This window comes from Lycorma delicatula, chromosome 3, assembly GCF_047948215.1.
Source record: "Lycorma delicatula isolate Av1 chromosome 3, ASM4794821v1, whole genome shotgun sequence".
NCBI classification, from domain to species: Eukaryota; Metazoa; Arthropoda; class Insecta; order Hemiptera; family Fulgoridae; genus Lycorma; species Lycorma delicatula.
The window spans coordinates 153,679,673-153,696,460 of record NC_134457.1 but is presented as its reverse complement, the minus strand read 5'-3'; the positions used below and the strand labels follow the sequence as shown (position 1 = coordinate 153,696,460).

Sequence of the window (16,788 nt, the reverse complement as noted above, 5' to 3'; positions counted from 1 at the left end):
CGTTCCCGTCCTGTGATTTGGTAAAAAAATGCATATCATGTCTCCTACATTATTCGGTTCATTCTCTAATTTAATATTTTTACTAAGAGGCAGAGCTTCATTGTTAAAAGAATTATTTACAGGCTCGTTCATTATCTGTAAAAAAAAAACAAACTAAAATAAAAATAAATTATCTTAATAAAATAAAAAAAACTATATAAAAAGACTTCATGACACGTCTCTTGCAATTCCTTAATGATTATTCTTGGTTTAATATTTTATGGTGGCCTGAATGAGGTTATATTTGATATAACCTCATATATATATATATATATATATATATATAAAACCTGAATGAAAAATTCTAGTTAACTTTACAGAGAATCTACTTCTAAGAAAATTAATATAAATAACATCTATTAAAATTACACACAAATTCTGGAACTTTAAAAAACATAATGCACAATCTGGATCAGAAATGTGATAAGATTTTAAATAGAACAATTCTCATCAATGTATGAACAATTTAATGTAAATGAAAACAAATAAAAAACATAACAAAACAAAGAAATGAATAAAAAAGCTGATAACGTAGTTGTAGGACTTTCACATCATATGCCTTTTTTATGATATGCAACTTACACACACTAACACACAACTGAATTTAAAATATTTATAATTTTATTTAAATACAATATTCTTTTATTTATTTAATTTATTAACTCTAATTACAATGCACACACTTACTGCTTTACATCAGTGCTACACAACCACTCATTGTGGTGACAGGGGGGGTACTACAGATCCAGTATAACCACTTAGCCACTAATTTAGGGCATTTTTTGGGGTAGGGAGCAATTTCAAAAAAAAATTTTTAGCGAATATTTTTTTTAATAGTTAACAAATGTGCCTAAGAAAAATAAGACCTTAATTAGGTGAAATCTCAAGATAATGAGGATGACCTTGCTCTACAGCCTCGCCCCCTTCACCGTTTTAAGTTGAAAATTTAATGGCATCAATGCCCTCTGTACAGAAGTAATCTGACAGTTTGGTCAAATTTGGTCCAGTAGTTTTGGAGATATGAAGTGTGAGACACCGAACACACACAAGTACATACGAATGATGTAAAATCCACCAAAATAGAAAATAGTGTTGATATTGTATACACACTGTAAGGAATTGTGTTCAGTAGAAAGGATTCAGAACACAGATTATTTTTCACTATAGTAACTCATTTCTTGATCCACTAAGGCATTTTAGAAAAACACAACTCACGGAACAAAACTTGCTGAATTGAAGGATGAACAGTTTAAAACTGACAATAGTAGATTCATGTAGTAATATACACAACCAGTAATGGTGCTAATCGAAGCAGTGTTTAAGGTAACACTCAAATAACAAATTCAAACTTGCTCAGTTTGGTTTGTAAGTTGCTCACCGTATGTGTGTTATTTGTTATTGTTCGTCTAGAAATAATCTCTGACTAACAAAGATTTGTTAGTCTGATAAACAAAAAGATTTGTTATGTCGTGTTATAAAAATAAATAAAAATTAATAATAGTAAATAACTATTATTTAGAATCAAACTTTCATTTGGTAAATGTTGAAGCTTACAAAATTTGTATTTTTAGAATCTGGTATGTATTTATCAGATAAAAGGGTAGAATTACAAATCTTAGCTTAACTTATTTCCGAAGGTAAATGATATTTATCGTGATAAAAAATTTCTTTATAAGCAATATTAACACAAATGTCAGTAAGATTTAAAAAAACCAAATCAAGAGAATTATTGCTAGACTTTAACAAATTATTTGATTGTAAAAGATTTCAATCTATGGAAAAATCTGTAAGGGGAGTAGCTGCATTTTTAACATTAAATTAGGATAACGTTTAGGAAAAAACAATTTTCTAGGTTTTTTTATACAAAACCTGGCACAGTCACCTAGTAATAATAATAATTTAACCATGGCCGCACTGTTAATGCATGTGGTAAGTGAATTAAAGATACAATTTATCTTTATAATAAAAATTATAAACATATTTACTTTGTAGCATTCATTTTTTGTTTTGTGTTACAGCAAGTAGAATTATTACGACTGAAAGAGGAACCGTTTGATATTTTTAATGGTGATATTCCAAAAGACCCTCTAGCAATTGAAGAGACCAACTTAGTTAAATCAGAAGGTTTAAAAAATGAAAGTGAAGTGGTAAGGGTGTTATTTAAAAAATAGTTATTTATAGCTCTTAAGGAAATTTTTTATTAGTTATATTATTAGTTAACATCGTACTATGTTCCAAAATCCTGTTTACAGAAAGCAATACATGAAATTAATTCTAATTTCATTTCTATCACTTAATTTTGTTAAACCTTTCAATAAAGAACATTTTTACACAAAATCATGATCAATGAAGTTTCTATCAAAGGTTTATGAGATAACAAAATTAGTCATCTCATTTCACAAAACTTGAGTGTGCTCTGCTGAAGCAATCAACACAAAAGAAGGCATCACACACTGAACACTTTGTTATCACCTCTTGACAGATTTGCTGAGCTTTCTTTATCTTTGCCTCTTCACTGATCAGCCTTGGTACTGATGCAGTCTTGTAGATCCAACTTGACTGACTTTAATTTTCAGATCATGGTCAGACGTGTGTAGAAAATGAATCCTCTCTTCTGTTTTGTTACTGTTTCATCTCTGTATTGTTGAAATCATAACAGGGATGTTGTATCCCTGTTATCTTTCCATTTCAAGAATATATTTTTTTTATTCTTGAACATTCGGCTAACTACCTCACTTTTTTCAGTTTGGTGTCTGTTATTTGTTTTGGTTTTCCATTTTCATTAACCCTTAAGGTACCAACATGTGTATAACAATCAAGTAGCTGGGAACAATTGTGTACAAATTGTCACAATAAAATGTTCATCCAGCATCAAGTAATGGTCCAGCAAGCTCAGACACATAATTTTCTGCAACCCCTTTGCCTGAAACTGCTTCTTTTCCAGCATTTATCATGAGATTCCATGTGTGGCCATAATAGATAAGGCATAATTTGAAAAGTTTCACCCTGTACTGATGTCATTTGTTTGCAGTAACAAAAAACAAGCCCTACTGTGAAAGCAATTATTTTTAATTGATTCATATTTTTTGCTGGAGATTCATTGCATATTGAATGTTTGGGAGAAGCAAGTCGATGAGTTGTCGAACATTGTACGCTTCTTGGAGGTTGGTGTCTGTACCTTTGCTGTTATTTAATCATTAACTAACTGTGGAAAGGCATTGGGAAAAATAACTGGTTTTCACCAGAGGGTCCCCATAAAATATTATTACCTTATATCTAAATTATTAACTGCAGTGAAGATTAGATTTATTGTTTCTTTCCCTGTTACCATTGTGTTGTGCATTGTTGAAAACATTGGACTGTTGGAGGCACCAATAGTGCATACTTCAAAATACTCCGTTTCATCAGGAATTCAAGAAATCGGAGTATTGTTGCTATTACTTATATCAGCGGAATTACTAACAGAATCAGACAAATTCATAGTTCCATCATAACCTTTGCTTGGCCCACTCTCTATAAACCTTTTGATTTTTTGTTGTGTCATTTACAGCTGGTTTGTCAAATTTTGATCTGTATTCAGGATTTTCATCAAAATAGTTGCCAAAATCAGCATTATCACTAGAATCATTTAAAAATAAATTATCATTCAATATACAAATTGCATGGCAGTCTCTCGGGAGATGATTTTATTGCCAAACGTATGAAAAAATGTTCATAAAAACATAGGTCAGAAAACTGTTTACTTGTGAGATTTGCCTCGCAAAACATTTAGCTCTGCTTTCTACTCCCTTTGTGAAATTAAACTATACAAAAACTTCAGTGTATAATCGTTTTTGGTGCTTCCTTATGGTGTTTGATCTAAGAAATTGAATTAAAGTATTCCCCGACCTCTCTTTCACTTAGTTTTTAATAAGAGTGTGGTAAAAAAGAAACATTTTTATTAGAAAATATACTTTTTTTTTAAATTTGGAATAAAATAACTTTACCAAGAAACAAAGAAAAATTTCTTGTTAACTTAGCAGAGAATTTACTTCTGAGAAAATTTTTGTAAATATGTCTTAAATTTAAACACAAATCTGAAAAGTTCAACTTTAATTAGAAACAGAATGCACAATCCGGATTGGAAAAGTGATGTGATTTTAAACTGAACAATTTTCAGCAGTGTTTGGGCAAATAATGTAAATGAAAAAAAAGAAGAAAACATATCAATAACAGAAAAAAGAATAAAAAATATATTTCAAAAAATACCAACCACATACCTTTTGGTTTTTTCTAAAAATTATTAAACATCAAAACTCTTCTTACTTGATAAATTTGCAAATATTTCTTCAAAGCAGTACCTCAGTGTGGCTGTCATTCTGTTCAATGCATAGTTCAGCTCGGCAAATCCATGCTAGTCAGGCACGTCTAATATCATCATTATTATTCCCAATAGTAGCTCCTGCTTTTATCTCTAAGCACAGAGCTCAACTCTTTGAAGTAACTGAATATCAGCTACAATTGTCATGGACATAAACTATTTCATATCATTGGACAATAAAAAAAAATGCAAATAACTTATTAAACTGTCATTTATAAGTAGTAGGAAAATTGGTGAACCAAAATGCATGCCGTGTCTTACTCCAGATTCAACATAAATAGGCTTAGAGATAAAATTATCGTTTTTAATACAGAGAATTCTGTTTGAGTGAAATTAATGTATCCAAGAGAATTTATTAAATCCACACGCAGCACGTTTTCTAATAAGTAATTTTATGTTAACTACATCAAACGCACAACGAAAATCTTTATAAATTGCATCAAGATAATAACTGTCATTTAGCACATCAACAATATCTTCCAAATATGCACTTAAGTTCATTTGTCTAATTTACTTTCCAAAAAAACCATGTTGTTCAGAACTATAAGTTACTGTATTCAAGGTCTAATTTTTTCTAACAAACTAACTTATCCAAGAGTTTAGCGAAAAAATTGCATTTGCTGATAGGACAATCATTATTGATATCTGAATGTCACAACTAGGAAAAACACCAGTATTTAAATAACGATTGAAGAGCTTAGTTAAAAGTGAAGCGATCATTATTGTTAAATCTAATTTCAGTCTAGGAAAAATCAGTGTAGATACTTCCAAATTTTTTAGCAAAAACTTCTACAGCACCTTTATCAGCATACTTATTTTCAAAACTAATAAGAGATGGATAAGATATACTGTTGTCATTTTTATTAGCAAATTTTAAAAAATCTTTGGGATCAGTATATAAAGATTCCTCAAGTTTAACAATATAACTTAATAATAAATCTTTACGACTAAGAGTATTACGTACAATTTGTTCTTAAATAATTCATAATAAGTAGATCTACATTGTTTTTGAAGCTTATTAATAATTCTGGTAATAAGTTCACTAGAAAGTCACTTATTCTTTTATGTTTACTATTATTTATTAGTATTTTCACTAGAGAAAATTAATTTTTTTTTTATAAGTACTTTTGGTACATATGTATTAATATATGGTTGCAATTCCTCAGCAAAAATTTCTATATCATGATCAATATAAATCCCAGTCAGCATGGTATTTTTTCATACACTACAAAATCAATTTCCATGTTCCACACACAAGCTTCAGACTTATATGTTGATATATAAAAAATAAAATAATAATAAATAAATATTGTTTAGAATTAAACTCTCATTTAGTAAATGTTGAATCTTACAAAATTAATATTTTTATAATCTGATATATATTTATCACTTATAAGTAGAATTCAAAATTTTAGGTTAGATTATCTCTAAAATATTATCATATGAAATATGAATGCTGTCTGTAAAATTGGAAAAACTAAATGAAGTGAATTACCACAGCAGTTTATCAGTTTATTTGATTGTAAATGATTAGATTTTGTTGAAGAATCTGTAAGGTGAAGAGCTAAATTTGGATGAAACCTGGCACATTAAAGTCACTTAATAATAATAATAATTCAACTATGGCTGCACTGTTAATGTATCTGGTAAGTGAATTAGAGATAGTTTTCTCTTCATAATAAAAATGATGAATTATTAATCATAATTATAATAATTAATTTTTTTTTTTAATTTTAATTAAAATATGTATTTTATTTTAATTATAATGATTATTCATAACAAAATATCATAAATATACTTACTTTGTAGCATTCATTTTTTGTTTTGTGTTACAGCAGAAAGATTTAATGAGACTGAAGGAGGAACCGCTTGATATTAATAGTGATATTCCAAAAGATCCTTTAGCAATTGAAGATACAAACTTAGTTGAATCAGAAAATGTAAAAGTTGAAAATGAAGAGGTAAGGATGTTAGATTTTTCATACAGGGAACACCTGTATGATTACCGTCTTGCCAAAGCTCAATGCTGTAATTGCAGCTGTGAGGGATTTTACTTGTTCTGACAAGACATGGACTATCTTTGTCAGTCCTTTACATGATGTGCCCTCATTGTTCTTTTGTACATTGTTGGAAAGAGGCTGGACATTAACTAAAACCAGGCTATACAGGATTCCTCATTTTATGTATTCCCGATGAGAAATACATTTTCTGTTCAGTTATAATCCTTAATACTGTCTGCTCTTCCTTATAAAGGGGATAACATTTTCAACACTTGCCGAATGTAAATCCTTACAATTTATACACTTTCGATTTCAGTACATGCGCTATTATCATGCCCCATACAGCTGGAACATGCACAGACTTATTCTTTGTGCAACCAATTTTGGTGTGATGATAACCCTGACACTGGAAGCAGCATCTACGGTTTGGTATGTATGGTTTGCACATGGACAGACAGGTAATCTACTTTTATTCGATCAGGAATCGTTCGAGTGGATACGATTAAAATAAGTGATGATGTTGGCATATCAATCCCCTTCCTCATTATCTTTTGAACAGAAGTAACTGACTACAAGGACAGTTCTAATATCTCTGATGGTTCAATATCATCCAAGTTACAGCAAAGGATAACCCCCTTGCTGGAATTTATAGTTTTATGTGGTTCAACCATTACCTTGTCCTTATCTATGAACCTAAGGGCCAGTAGCTTCTGACTCTGCACATGCTGTAATAGCACACTTGCTAAGAAAGGTAAAACCTTTGAAAATGACTTCTCTTCTTCCTTATATATGACTAAGAAACTTATTATAAATTTTTTTTTGCATTCTTTATCTTATCTTTTAATCCAACATCACCAAACACAACTAAAAGACTTCAACATAGACAGACTAAAACACTGTACAACTTTGAGACAAACTAAAAGACTGTTAAAAAGACTTCGACTGATGTTGTCAGTTGAAGCTTCCAGCACCACCACAGAAGAATTTAATGGGAGAGACATATGATTCCCACGAGTACTGGCAATATAAGGACCACTCCAGTAGAGTGCACACATACTGGAGCTAGAGCTAAATACAACAACTGGGTTCGCCCTTTTTTCCCTAAAAAAATGTCTAATTAAAACTTTAGCTGGAATCATAATCTAATGATAACATCACTAATCAGGTATAAATTACAAATGCTCAGGCAAAAAACCTTTGATGTAAGTTAAAAAAATTCAGTTCTCCTCTTTATAAATATTTTTTTTTTTAATTTTAAAATATTCATAAATATTTTAATGATTTTTAAGTGAAATCTTTGTTTGTCTATTAACATAATCAAAAATACAACTTCTGATCCATGGCTGGTGTTTGCAAATTCTTTACAGTTTGCTTTACCATAACAAATTTTTTTTTTTTATTATTTTGACAGGAGATGAATAAATAACAAGGGAAAAATACAACACTAGATATTTTGAATTTTATTGCAAACAAAGAGTAATTAGAAAAAGTTAAAAGTAATAAGTTGATGAAATCCTGTAATAAAATTAAGTGATTTAAGAATTATTTTTACATGCAAGATATATGAAAATTGTAAAGATAAAAATGCAAATCTTGCAAATTTATTTTTATAAAAATATTTACAGCTTTGAAATTCTTTCACTCATTGGAAAAGTTATGATTTAAAAAAAAAATAATCTCTTTGATAGATGACAGCTGAATACAGATAGTGGAAATGAAGTGTATTGAAATAGAGAAATGATCTTTATCCAAGGTGATGTGTGATTAACTATTTAGATTGGCTGCATACTAATAGGGTTAACGTAACAAGGAGTGAATAATGAAATGAGCTTTTAATGAGAAAGGATCCATTACTGTATGGCTGGTTTCAGCTTAGCTCCTGTAACAGACATTTTTATATTAAACTAAGTTTTGTAAAAAGTTACTAACAGGCTTAATGCTTATTAAAGTTGAGATACAGTTCTCATTAATCTAATAACAATTTAATGCTTTCATTTATTTTTTTGTTTAGTGTTGGGTACTTATTAATAAATATCCGATTTGTTTGGTTTTATAACTGAGGGTAAATAGAAATGGTGAAAATAATAAGAGTTTAATATAACCAAGGTATATTAATGTGATGCAGGTATTTTATGTGGTACAGGATTTTTTATCCTAAATTTCCAAACCAATTTTTTTTAATTTTTCCCAAAAGAATGACCTAACGGTACATACCGTAATGCTACAACAATTAATCATTAAAGAATGAAAAAAATAAATTAAAAATATCATTAAATTGTTAAAGATGATAATGCTTTAAAAATTATCCACTTATGTTACACAGAAAATCTTGCAACAAGAAAACAGAGGAATCTTTTATATTAAACTAATTTTTATTATGTAAGTTATTATTAATATGTAAGTTGCTTATTAAAGTAAAGACATAGCTTTCATTAGTTACATCAGACCCTGAAAATGGTTTCAAGAGATAACTTATGGCAAATACTGGAGTTATCCATGAAATTTGTGAGAAAACTTCACAAAGTTATTGGATAAAAACAAGGTTGAAACAGCCAAACATGAAGTGCAACATCTAGCTGTTCCATCACAAACTCCAAGTGGCCTAGACAAGCACAAAAGCTCAACACTATAGTTATAACAAGGAGATGGCTAAGTTAACATTTATCACTGTTATTTTCAGTGATTTTAAGAGAAATATATATGCAAAAATAAACATTCCAAAACTTAAATCAACATACATAAATTGTATGAAGACATAATTAGTTATCAAAGGAAATTTACAATAACTGTAAACAACATGAACAATTAATACTAAAAGGAATAAAAATTTACAGAAATTATTTCACATCAAATCCCTAGAACTTCCTAAATTAATAAAAGCTATTTTTATTGACAACTATCAAGGCAAAAACAAAGTCAACAAATTAATAACAAGTAATTTATTCATCATAGCAATCATGGCAACATAAATTTGCCAACCCAAATATATATCAACGATAATGAAAAAATTAATAATATAAATTGCATATACTTCAGGAAGCAAAGAAAAACCAACAAGAAAATAAACAATATTTGTTCATAAAACTACACTATAAACAATTCAAACAAGAAATTTTTAACAATCCTGACTACTTTGAAAGATACAAATACTTCAATATAAACATTTTTAATATAACCATAATTTAGGAGCTTATTCAGTATCTGAAACAATTTTTAAAAATTACCATAACAAAATGCAATATATATCTTATTTAATTATAATAAAATTAGCTTACTGATCTGATGGCTTCAGAAAGAAACAGACCAGCAACTAAAGGAATAATATTCTTTGATTTATTAATAAATGATATTATAATCAATGAATTCTATTTCTTACCTGTAGTAGAGAAATATAATAAAAAAAAGTTTCCTTAATAAAATAAAAAAAGCTTTATTCAAGAAAATGTATGTACTTTTATCACCTACAAAATAATAATAATAATAAGTGTTCTAGTGTTAACAGTAAATGTCCTTTATTTTTTATAATGAAAATCCAAAGAAAATAAACTAGTATCTAAACTATAAAACTGTGTAAACTGTTCTACATACTTGTGTTTTTGTGCAATTGTGCACCACTAACTCAAAAAGAAATCTAAAAAAGAATATTCACAGTGCATAAAATAAAGAAAACTGTGCAAAACTTCTGGTGCTGAAAAGCACAAAATAGTTTCAAATAAAAGCAGATAACTCATTGTCATGGTAGTGATATTTAGTATGCTTACAGATAAAAATTTTATTTGCTTTTTCATTGCCGATTACTTATTAAAATAAATCATAAATGAAATTTTATGGCTCTTTTACATTTTAACATTTCAGTTATTAGATTTTGAGCCAATTAAACTCCACAGATCCACAGTCTTTCAGTTTTGCTCCTACAACCTTCCAATCTACTGTTTAGTAATTTTAGCCCTTTTTTTTTTTATTAATCTACAAACATTATATTAGATTACCAATTTAGTTTTCCATAACACACAACCATCAATGTAATTAAATGTCACCATATGATTAAATATTTCGCACTATTTAGAAATTGTCAGTTTGTTGATAAGAACAACACCGTGATTGCTTTATAAGTAGCTCTATTCAAATACTTAAGTATCTTTCCAGCACTCACAAAATTCCCTTAAAGGGAAAGTCATTAGAACCAAAATTGATAAGCTGTCATGACAAATGTTCAGCTACCAAATCCTATCTATAATTATACTGTAGGACTCAAGGTTAGATACAGAATAAGGAACAATTACATTTAACAAAATTCAAATTTCTGTATTACTGGAAAAAGAGCTGTACGAAAAGTGGTAGTCAATTTTATGCATATATATGTAAATGTAAACTGAAGAATGCACAAACTGGGAGGTAGTAAGAATTAATAAATTACTAAAATAGTGCATAGATCAACAAAAATGTTGATTTTTTTTTTTTTTTACCTACTACACTTCCTTCTGTAACACACCTATGACGAAAACGTGAAGGGCTTTGAACACAATCTTTTACAGGTACACAATCACTGTCAAAATCTTCAGCCATAATTTGAACTGAAAACAAGCACAAACAATTAATATTTCTGACAGACTAGTAGCATTATACATGGATGTATAAAAGATTTCATAATTTTCAAAGGCGTGTAAGTAAAAAAAAATGCAATAAAACTGTGTTTTTGGGATTTTCATAAATATATTTTATTTAAAAATAAATAAATAAATGTTAGGTTTTTTTTTTTTTTAGTTGATGTTTTAAAAATATTTTTGCTTGAAGTCAAGGAGTAAGGAATTTTTTCAGTCATTAATACCAACACTAATCTTTTTCAAGAGTAGCCCCTAACATCCTACATCCCTACCAATTTGTTTCTCATATTCCAAACATTGCCTGCTTGAACAATTTTTCCCATTTACCTGTACCCCAACATTAAAGTAACTATTCCAGGATGCATCAATATGTGGGCTATAAGTCTGTCCCTTCTTTTAACTATATTTCTCCAAATGCTTCTTTTTTCATCAATTTACCACAACACCTCTTCATTTGTCACTTTATCCACCCATCTGATTTTTTAACATTTTCCTGTAGCACCACATTTCAATAGCTTCTAATATTTTCTTCTCAGGTACTCCAATCATCCAAGTTTCACTTCCATATAAAGCTAAGCTCCAAACATTTCAAAAAGTTTTGACATTTAAATTAATTTCTGATGTAAGCAAATTATATTCTTTCTGACTGATAGCTCATTTTGCCAGAACAAATTAGGCATTTTATATCTCTCCTGCTTCTTCCATCTTTAGTAATTCTGCTTCCCAAATAACAAAATTTTTCTACCTCCATAATTTTTTCTCTTCCTATTTTTATAGTCAGTGGTCCATCTACGTTATTTCTACATTTCATTCCTTTCATTTTGTTTTGTTTATTTTCAAGCAGTAGTTCTTGCATAGGACTTCATCCATGCCATTCACTGTTTCTTCTAAATCTTTTTTACTCTCAACTAGAATTACTATATCAGCAAATTGTAGCATCTTTATCTTTTCACCTTGTACTGTTACTCCGGATCTAAACTGTTTTTTTAAAATCATTAACCGTTAGTTCTATGTAAAGATTAAAAAGTTAACAGGGATAAGGAACATCCTTATCAGACTCCCTTTTTTATTACCGCTTGTTTCTTATGTTCTTTGATTATTACTGCTGCAGTTTGGTTCCTGTAAGTGTTAGCAATTGTTGTTCTATCTCTATACTTAAATCCTAAATTTTTTTTAGGATTGTTTTAAAATGCTGAACTTTTTATTGCAGTATACATTATCAAATCTATTTTCTATGTCTTAAATGCCATGTATGTTAGTTTGTTTTTCTTTATTCTTCCATCTACTATTAATCTGAGTGCTAAAATTGCTTCCCTTGTTCCTATACTTTTTCTGAAACCAAACTGGTCTTCTCCTAACACTCCTTCCATTCTTCTCAACTCTTCTGTACAGAATTCTAGTTAAGATTTTTGATGTACGAGTTGTTACGCAAATTGTTCTGTATTCTTCACATTTTTCTGCTCCTGCTTCCTTTGGTATCATGACAATAACACTAATTGAAATCTGACAAAACTTCCCTTTTTCTAAATATTACACACCATTGTATAATCTATCTATTGCTTCCTTACCAGCACTGTGCAGTAATTCTGCACAGGATTCCATTCATTCCAGGAGCCTTTCTGCCATTCAAATCTTTTAATACTCTATTAAATTCAGATCTTGATATTGTATCTCTCTTTCCATCCCCTTCAACTTCCTCTTCTTCCTATGTAATACCAGTTTCTAATTCATTTCCTCCGCATAACTCTTCAATATATTCCACCAACCTATGGAGGTTTTCTTGGGTATGTTCAATCTATTTTACCAATGATCATTTCTTTTTCCACTTCTGAACCCTTTCTTTAATCTAATCTATTTCATTAATTTGCACTTCCTGTTTATAGTATTTCAATTGTTGATAGTTCCTTTTACCTTCTTCATTACTAACATTCTTATACTTTCAAAATTCATCCATCAGCTGCAATATATCCTCTGATATCCAAGAATTTCTACCAGTTCTCTTCTGCTGATTTAATAATTTTCTTTTTAACATTCTTCTATATCTTCTACCTTATTGTTTTTACCCAGACCTCTTGTGATGTCCTCCTTAAAAATCTTCTTTACGTCCTCTTTCTCAAGCTTCTCTAAATTCCACAGATTCACCTAACACTTTTTCTTCAGGTTTTTAAACCCCAATCTGCATTTTATTTTCACTAAATTATGGTTGCTATCAATGTTTGCTCCAGGATGTGCTTTTCAATCGATGAGTTGATTTCTAAACCTTTGTTTAACCATGATGTAATCTATCTGATACCTTGCATTTTCACCAGGCTTTTTCCATGTGTATACTCTTTTATTATGATTTTTAAACTGGGTATTGACAACTACTAAATTATACTTTGTGCAGAACTCAAAAAGTCAGCCCCCTCTTTCATTACTTTTGCCCATCCCATACTTCCTTACAATATTTCCTTCCTTGTCTATTCCAGTGCTTTCATTCCAATCTCCAACTATTGCTTTGCTTGGCATTTCTCCTGCCACCATTCCATTCGGTCATCCTAAAGCATAAGACCGTGCCACAAACAGCAACTGATCCTCAAACAGTTTAGCGACCAGTATCCTAACATAGCTCCTAGAGTTTACTATGAGCGAACTAAGCGTGGTGCCATATACCATCGGCTTATGTGACCCAACTGCTCACTTGCCATATATTTGCTAAAATGTGTAGGCGCACTCCATCAACTACTAAAAATATATATGACATTCATAATAAAATTTTTTTGTCTAGGCAGCCATTCGCTGCCACACCTACGTCGCTGAATGCCAGCAAGCACTTGTCTACCATTTTATAGCGCTTGGAGCCATAATAATTGGCTGGTGATCAGCCAAACACAGGGTTAGCTTCCCACGGCAATGCAGTAAGAGTCTTTCCCTTAAGCAAACTACGGATGCCGGCTGAACAAAGCAACCACAGCTAGGAACTCCCACACAGTCCGATAATGCAAATCTCGGCCTCATTGACTCGCCGCTTATGAATGGCCAATTTTCCCCTTCACCACTAAGTTCCAGGGTGGCCCAGTCGCTGGCACCCCCCCCCCCACCCAATAACAGAGCAGGCAAATATCAGGTGTTCATTTGACTGAACCTCCCCGCAGATGCACAGCTCATCAGCTGCCAGGCGGAACCAAAGCAGATATTGATTCAAATTAGCATGGTTGGTGAGCACCCATACACTCGTTGCCCTTAAAAATAAAAACAAGCTTGAGGCATACCATCCTCCCTTTTCATCAAACAAAACACTTAGGTACTTATGAACTCCAACTCAGCTGATTACACAACCCTTATATTTAAGATGGGGGTTACGAATGTATGATAATGTGTCTACACTCTTGAGAAGCATAAACTTTGTCTTGGAGACAGAAATCTTTCAATTTTTAATGTCCATCCAGCCCTCTGCAGTTGACAAGGTTGCCTGTGCCCAGTCTTCTAGCTGTGGTCATGAATTACCATCAACTAAAAGGAGACAGTCATTGGCAAAAGCCTGGACTGTGACCCCTTCTGGAAATGTCAATCCCAGAAATCCATCAATTACCAGGCTCCATAGCAGGGGACCGAGAACGGAATCCTGCGCAGGTTCCCTGGTAACAGATTTTTCCACAACTACATGTGCATTCTTAAACAGAATGTGCATTCTTAAACTGAATGGTTAGACAAATAGTCACGTACCATGACCTGCAGGGCTACGGGAAAATTGTGGCTTTCCAACTCATAGAGGACAGAACTCCAACATAAAGAAGGAAATGGTGCCTCTTATGTTTATAAAAATTGCCAAAACATATTTACATTCAGTGCTTTCCATCTCAGCAAAAGCATTTAAGATGCAAACCTTGGTGCCAACCCCTTTCGTGAAGCCATACTGGCCATACTTTCCCAGAGCCGTTCCACAGCCGCCAGCCTTTCAAGCAACTTGCCGATTACCGGCAAGAGGCTGATGGATCGATAACTGCCAACCTCACTACAGCCACTTTCAAACAAGTTGGGAAGCAGCCCCAGCTTAGGCAACCGGAGAACAGCCTGCCAAGTGGCTCTGTTATGACAGGCAGCAGATGGAACAATATATCTGGGTCAAGTTGGTCAATCCCCAGTGCCATTTGAGAAACCGCTCAGTCTAAATCAACGGGATCCACAGTCTGTACAACAGGGAAGGGCGTAGACCCCACCCTAATGCTGGCTTCTGTTTCACCCTCCGGAGGATCTGGAAACAGAGTATCCAGGAACGCCTGAAACAGGGGACTAGTTTACCTCCAGAATATTTTACCATGGAAGGCACCTCCATCATTGTTACATGAAAATGCAGAGAAATACATTTTCTTAGGAAAAAAAATAGCTGTAATTTTCCATAGCTTTCAGCTGCGCAGTACTTAATCTCCTCCCAATCTGTAAGGTCTCATGATTATTAGAGGGAGATGGAAAATATACTGAACTGAATCATAAACTATTCAGCCAAATCTCCACAGGATAAGAACTGTCCAAGATTTGATCAAATGCCAAGCATTTGATTTATGGCATCACTGAAAGAAGAGAATAAATTAATAGTACATATTTTTTTCTTTTTAAATACATACATTGTATTCTAATATCATTAAAATAATACAATGATACTGTAATAAAAAATAGTAAAATACAGTTTTTTTTTTAGTAGAATAATATTTACGCCATTTCATTATATGCGGAAATTTTCCGGAACGTAACACCCGCGTAAACTGAAGATGCACTGTATAATAAATAGGAAAGTATAACCAAACTTAACCTACCCTCGCTAGTCAAGCGAGCATGTTAAATTTGGTTACATTACATTTATTGTAATTAATTTTTTTCAGTGACGCCACTAACTACAAATCGACTGCGGGCATCTTCTTGAAAAGTACTATCAAAATGATTGGGTTATTTTATACATACATAACCTGCAGATCTCAGGATGAAGTTAAAAAATTGGGATTTTATATATTAATATATTTCATTACAGAGTTATCTGAAAAAATGTAAGTTTATTAAGTGCAGGACAAAACACAATATTAAAACAAAGTCTCGTTTTTCGCTTAAATTAACAGAAACCCTACTAAAACCTCTGCTTTTTTCGTACAATATCAGTCAGTGTAAGGCTATTTTTTTAATTTACACTATTTCTCAAAAATGCTGTAATTAAACTAGTTCACAACTTTCTTGTATAAATTGCGTTTACGGCTACATACCTTATAAACAAGTACACTTAAACATCAACAGAAGCTATAGGTTATAAAGTTCGTTATACATTGAAGGATCTAAAAACAACGAAAAATATTCGTTTTGTCATAACTTAAACAAAATTTTACGATAAATCACAGCGCATTTCCGTGAACCAAACGTGAATTTAAAATCGTAACTTAAAATTCAGATACTAAACATCGCACATCACTAAATCCAAATCGTAATTTAAATCATTGTTTAGATCATTGGTATCTAGATAGCGTTCGTAGCTCTAACCTTGATACTAGATCTTACGGAATTATGTAGACAAGTTAATTCAGGAAAATATATACAGATGTAGTAAAACTTTTCTTCAACTCAAAATGAATGAAATTTCACGTATACAAACGTAAAACAGTCTATTTTTCATTACACACACACACACACATATATATATGTAGTAGTACATATATTATAATTTTATATTTATATAACATATTACTACTGTAAAAGACGATTTTTTTAGTTTATTTGAAAAATTCAAGTTCGGTTTTAAATTACTAATCGAAAATACAAATGA

The 16,788-nt window shown here is 31.1% G+C and overlaps 1 long non-coding RNA gene across 2 annotated transcripts in view; it reads right to left on the bottom strand.

The window, feature by feature from the left end:
- Positions 1-16,458, bottom strand: part of LOC142321001 (uncharacterized) — a 34,000-nt gene extending 17,542 nt beyond the window's left edge. Inside the window, exons 1-3 of one of the 2 annotated variants that reach the window (XR_012755543.1) lie at positions 16,235-16,458; positions 10,866-10,973; positions 8,157-8,278 (exon numbers count right to left, since the gene is read on the bottom strand). This is a non-coding gene — a long non-coding RNA (uncharacterized LOC142321001). Of the gene's footprint in view, positions 1-8,156; positions 8,279-10,865; positions 10,974-16,234 lie in introns of those variants that run through there. The other variant, XR_012755544.1, reaches the window with a different exon arrangement.
- Positions 16,459-16,788: the final 330 nt, after the last annotated feature.